Source organism: Miscanthus floridulus, chromosome 18 (genome assembly GCF_019320115.1).
Source record: "Miscanthus floridulus cultivar M001 chromosome 18, ASM1932011v1, whole genome shotgun sequence".
NCBI lineage: Eukaryota > Viridiplantae > Streptophyta > Magnoliopsida > Poales > Poaceae > Miscanthus > Miscanthus floridulus.
In genome coordinates this window covers 57,088,049-57,094,609 of record NC_089597.1, presented here as the reverse complement: position 1 = coordinate 57,094,609, position 6,561 = coordinate 57,088,049, and the positions used below count along the sequence as shown (strand labels likewise).

At 39.1% G+C, this 6,561-nt stretch overlaps 1 non-coding gene across 1 annotated transcript; it reads left to right on the top strand.

Annotated features, from left to right (window-relative positions):
- The first annotated feature begins 5,060 nt into the window (after window positions 1-5,060).
- LOC136524941 (small nucleolar RNA R71) lies at window positions 5,061-5,169 on the top strand. Its single transcript, XR_010776287.1, has one exon. It is a non-coding gene; the product is annotated as a small nucleolar RNA R71 (small nucleolar RNA).
- The last annotated feature ends 1,392 nt before the right edge of the window (window positions 5,170-6,561 follow it).

Here is a 6,561-nt window from a genome sequence, read left to right as displayed (position 1 = left end):
ATAATTCGCAAGCACACGCAATTACCGTTGTAGCATTTCACTCGAAAGTATTTAGGGTATCAGTATTTCCATAGGGAATGGAGGTAAATCTTCTATTTAGTTCATCCAAGGATAACACAAGGGTAGAGTTGGTAGAGGGTAGAGAGGATTCCTATGGTTTAAAGTCTAAGGATAGATAAACTCTGATATTACTCGCTTACTTGGGGCATCGAATCTCACCTGGTCTACCAAGTGATGCTGACCTCCAGCTCTATGCTGTACCCGAACATGGGGGGTTACAAGAGATGGACATGGCTGTCACCACCTGCTACCTACCCCTCAACCATGGGGCACGAGGCAAATGAAGGTAGCCTCTAGCCTAGACACCACGTCTACACTATCGACTACTACTCTAGCGTTGTACAGGGTGATCCATCTTTATTGGGAGCCCTCTACTAGAGTATCCATCACAGGGACGGACAACGAACCCACAAACGAGTAAGAGTAAAGCTTAGCTAATCAAAAGACTTTCTACCATAAGAATCACGAACACTTACTTAGCCTGATGTATCCGTTGAGGTACTAAGAAAGTGGTCGCCGAGGTACAAGCTTGGGGAGAATACCGATAAGTCTGGCACTTCCCTGAACTCTCCCTCACATCTCTCCCTACTACTCAACTCAAGCTAGCTATGGCCTAAGCCTTAGAGTGGTGCTCTTTGTCTTGATCTTGCTCCTTGAGGTGTTGTTGGAATGAGGGGGAGAGGTCCTCCTTTTATAGGTGGAGAAGAGGGGGCTCTTTGGAAAATGCTTCCTCCCCTCATGGAAGGTACCAAACCGACCTCAAGATGCATTGAACCTAGCCGGGCACCTATGTAACCATCATTGCAAAGGCAGGCATCAACCAACCAACCAAAGCTGGGCCCAAGGCACGCTAGTGGTGGTATGGGCACACTAGGGGTGCGGCCGCACCCCAAATTGGCCCAAATGAGCCTAGGTTTGGCTGGTGGCCTCCTGTGACCTTCTAGAGTGGGCCTGCAAAGTTTTGTGTTGTTTGGAGCACATTTGCTTTGGGTTTTGGGCCTTTTCTCCATATGATAGGGCCCTGATTTGTCTAGTAAGTGGGCCTTCTCCTCCTAGGCTCATGTCAGCTGATGTTACGCCTTGTCATATTGCATATTTGGGTGTGTTTTCCTTGTTATTCCAACATGTCCTCCTGTAAATGGTAAAACACCAAAACTCATGGAAATCGTTAGTTCTAAAGCCCTGTGTCTAAGTTTGGTGATTATTTCGGTGGATTTTATGCGAGAGTTGGCGGTTAAAAGTGTGAGTTAAGGACCGCCAACAATAGGAATTCAAGCTTTGTCGTACAGGAACTCATCATGAAATATTTTTTATGTTTGTCAAAAGATAAATCTCTAGAACTTTAGTATCACTTGGAACAGGATAAACAACAGCTCAGAACTTTTCATATCATATCCATCAATTACCTAGACATAGATCAAGCATATGCTTCCCATGAGTTTCAAGTTTAGAGTAAATTCTTATATCAAAGTAGTCGTATCCAAAACTCAGGAGAATTCAAGGCTGAAAACTAGGTACTTGAAAGGAATTACAATAGAGCAACTATTCATCATTTCTATTCAAGAGATTATCCTCAGAGTCCATTTATTTAGCTCTTAAAAATCTAGACACACCTTACTAATATATGTATAAGACAAAGATAAATTTTTATTTTGCTTTTAGTTATGCATCTCTTTTTTAACTAGGAAATGTAAAGCAAACTTAAGAATAGTAAAATAAAAGGGAAAGAAATACTTAGCTAGATACACGAGGGATGCCATTTCCCCAAGCTGGATGCTGTCGTGGTCAAATGTTGAAGTTGAGTGATCCTTCTCAGAGTAGATTTGCCAACGGATGTCCTTCTCGTCCATGAGTGGAATGAGGTGAAGATGACCAGGTGAACTTGCTCTAAATCATGTATATCATCCTACAAAGTACTAACAAGAACAACAAAACTCATGGAACGGATTAGGATAAAAAGGTTAGCGGTCAGCCATCTAGAGATTAGTTGTTCTTGAGGGTTAGAAATATTTTTGTATTGGCAGAATTTTAGCAGGATGTTTACCTAATACATATTTTTTAGATTTTCTTATTTTTGATATGTAGAATAGAAAATATGTATGCATGGTATTTTTAATTTTTATACCTCCACAGTGCATATTCCCATGGGTATTTACATCGTAGATCTATTCACATGGGGCTTAGGATTTATAATGCAATGATAAAATGCAGTCACGAAACTTTTTATCTTTCTTTTGTTAGCACAATGTAAATGCAGGAAAGTAAATATGCTAAAGAGAAAAATGATTCATGCAATGCGAGAAAGTAAATATGGATAACTATCATTGTTACCTCACAATGATGGTTCAGATTTATAAGTCCTTCGGGCAGGACTCTTCTCCTATCTTGTTCATTCTTTTGGTGCATCTGTTGGTCCTAGGGATGGAGTCCTTGATGGTTGCATGTCTAGTGATGGTGACTCAGATGTTGCCACCTTTTCTTTCCATACCTGCTTAGTTTGTGGATTTGACTTTGGCGGACTGGGCCCATCTTTCACAGGTTCTTCATTTTCTTCATCTTCATCCCCTAGGGAGTTGATTCTTTTGGCGTCGGGATGATCAACGTCTTTCTTGGAGCAGGTCTTCTTTGGCTGCTCATAAGTGGTATAACTATTGAAATAGCAGCGTACCTTCTCTTCAGAGAATTGGAAGTGGACTTGTCTAGATCCGACATAGATGATCGCATTGGTGGTGTTGAGGAATGGTCTTCCAAGGATGATGGGTGTGTCGTCTTCTTCTTCACCCATGTCAAGAACCATGAAGTCTGTAAGGGCATAGTGATCATGTATTCTTACCATGACATCTTTCGATATTCCCTCTGAAAATTGGATTGTTTGGCCCGCCATTTGCAATTGCATATATGTAGGAAACAAAGGTTCATCACCAAATAAGTATTCATACATTACCTTGGACATTATATTGACACCCGATCCAATGTCGTAGAAGATGTTGTGGAAGATTCTTTTTCCAATGGTACACTCGATCATGGGTACGCCTGGATCATCCTTCTTAGGAATGGTAAAGTGAGGAGGTGGTCGTACTCTGATCGGAGTGTGTTGATCATAGTTGACTGATTCTTCTTGTGGCTTGCCTGACCTTGTTCTTCCTTCTTCTCCGATTACTTTTCTTCTTGCTTAATATCGTCTCTTCGGGTAGGTACGATGTCTATGGATATCTAAGGAGATTGCAAGATATGATTCTTGAAAGAAAACTTCTCCTTTTTATCCTTGATTGTGAAGCAGATCTTGGCACTGTCCATGTAGATGATGGCTTTTATGGTGCTTAGGAAAGGTCGGCCCAAGATAATGGGTGCCCTTACATCTCCACCTATATCCAAAACCACAAAATCTACTAGGAACATATGATTGTCCCACTCGAATAATGGCGTCTTCAAGAACTCCCTTGGGGTAGCAGAGTGACTGAATTTACAAGCTGCAAACGCATGTTTGTGTACAACAAAGTATCTCCATTAATTTGATCATAAATTACCTAAGGCATGATGTTGACACTTGCTCCGAAGTCACAAATAGCTTCTTAGGAAAATGTGAGGTCCAATGGCGATGGGGATGATAGGTCTTCCTGGATCTCTCTTCTTTTTAGGAAAGGTATAATCTATCCATCTTCTCATCGATGGTTGTATACAGTAGTATGCTGCATTGTGAATATCGATAAGATTCATAGTTTTTAGATCTTCTGATTGCCCTAGAATCTTACCTTTGTCGGTCGGAGGAACAGCAGCCGCTAGCTGAGCTATTTGTGATTCTATCATTTTATTAAAGCTATGATGGTTCTTAATAGTAGAGGAGAGGTTATCCATTCTATTATTTATATTTTCTAAAACTCTATCATTGGAAGCTAACTTCCTAGATAAGCCCTCCATTATTTTAGCTTGGCTAGAAATCAACTCTCTCAAGGGTGGTTGATTGAAATTACTACCTTGAGGCAGTTGTTCGCCTAAATGAGTTAAACAGCCGTTTAAACGGCCACTAAACGGTAAATGGTGGTAAACTATTTTGTTTAGGGGGTAAACGAAATTAAATGGTTGACCGTTTAAATGGTCAAAAAATGGGAAAACGGTCTAAATGGCCTAAATGGAATAGAGATAAACAGTATTAAACGAGCTAAACAGCTGTTTAAACGGCTGTTTAGGCGAACACGAGGTAAATCTAGTTCAGTTTTATATGGATAAATTTATATACTTAAGTTTATTATATTTATAAATGTGTACACTTGATATGTTACATGCATAAATATCTATATTTGGTTCTTTTCACATGCATAAATATATATACATACCAAAATAATTGATTTTTACTCGAATAAATATGTATAAATGCTAGAATACTTGATTTTTTACATGCACATATATAATTATATGTATTTTTTTAAAGTACAAAACCATTTAGACCGTTTAACTTTATTTAAACACCTGTGTAAACAGCCTAAACGCTAAACGAAGGGCGACCGTGTAAAGACCGTTTACCGTTTAGGAAAACATTGTCTTGAGGGTTACCTTGGTAGTTCGGCCTCTATTGCTGATTCCATCATTGATTTTGTTGAGGACGAAAGTAGTTGTTGACAAAGTTCACATCCTCATGAATTTTCAGGATAGCTGTTTCCTGAATGCCCAGTGTTTCCACACTCTTCACATGTCATGTGGGAATCATGAATGTGCATAACTTCTTGCTTCTCAATGTCCTGAATCTTCGAGCTTCTTCATTAGTAGATCCATCTTGGTAGATAGTATGTCTACCTCCTTGAGTTGATGCATACCTCCACCTCTCTTATGGGTCTGAAGACGTTCTTCATTCCAACCTTGGTTGGAGGCCATCTTCTCCACAAGAGCTATCGCAGCTGGTATGGTGAGTGATAGGAATGCACCTCCAATAGCAGCATCCATAGTCTCACGGGTACTGTTGGTCTAACACATGGTAGAAAGTCTTCATAAGTAGCCAATTTTACATCCCATGATTAGGACATTCTGTAATGTAATCTTGAAAGCGTTCCCATGCTTTAGGGACAGATTCATTATGTTGTTGTTGGAAACTTGAAATTCTCCCACACAAAGCATTGGTCTTGCCTAGTGGAAAAGAACTTGGCTAGGAAGGCAGTGGAGTAGTTATCCCATGTAGTGTTTCTATCTTTGTTGGAGTAGAACCATTGCTTCACCTTCCCCAAGAGTGAGAATGGGAAGAGGCAAATTAGTATGTCATCTTTGGTCACTCCTTTGATGGTGAAAGTGCTGTAGATCTCCTGGAAGTGTTGGAGATGTGCACTTGCATCTTCATGTGCCTTCCCACAAAACTGGCATGCTTGCACCATATTGATGAGAGCTGGCATGAGCTCAAATCCATTGTCTCCAACATCAACTGTTGGTCCTAGTACGGATGTTGGTTGTAGTTGGAGCAGAGAATTCACAGAGAGTCTTGTTAGCCATGGCTTCAAATTTTGGTGTTAAGCTTTGCCTTATCTGGTTGTCTTCCGATTCTAAAGCTAAAACTTTCTTGAGTTTAGCTCTAGTTCTCCTGAATTAATGCTTCTAGATCTTCAACATACTTTGTTCAGAAGGTCAAAACCGGTCATACATTACCTGTGCATAAGATGCAAAAGTAGACAAAACAAGGGTAAGCCTATTTAAGTAGAGGTCACTGGTTTATCTCAATCACATCAATAAGTATAAGCTTATCAATGCTTCCTTTGCCTTGCTACCTTCCCCGGCAACAGCGCCAGAAATGCTTGTTGATATTCCTTAGCGTCGTTACTAAGAACAGAGTTGAATCCATCCCCAGCAACGGCGCTAGAAATGCTTGTTGGTATTTATTACTTGTCACTTATTTTAGTAGCCACCTAATGTATGTCTACATCTCTTAACATTACTTTACTAGGTTGTCATCCCTAGTGATGATGCTAGAGATGCTTGTTGGTACTACCTAGTATTACTACTAGAATAACACTAAGTAGTATTGTATTATTTTATGTGACTAGGAAGAATATATATATATATATATATATATATATATATATATATATATATATATATATATATATATATATATATATATATATATATAAGGGATTTGCAAGCGCACAGATAATGTACCATTGTAGCACTTCACCCGGGAGTATTCCAGGTATTGTTATTTATATTTTTAACACAGGGAAGGTCTGACAAGGAAATATATTGATAACTTATGCTATTTATGGAGAAGTAAACCATAGCCAATATTCTACTCACAATAGGGGTAAGTCAAGAGGTAAATGTATATATGAATTATGCATAATAACTAATCATTGATCACTCAGAGTACTCCTTTCTATGGCATTAGCATGGTTAAGTAGAATATTAGAGGAATAATTCCTAAGTCATTCTTAATTACAAGTCAAAGCATACATTGATTAGTGCAATTACACTTAGTAATCATGGCTAAGATCAACTTCATATCTACACATAAGGATATTACTA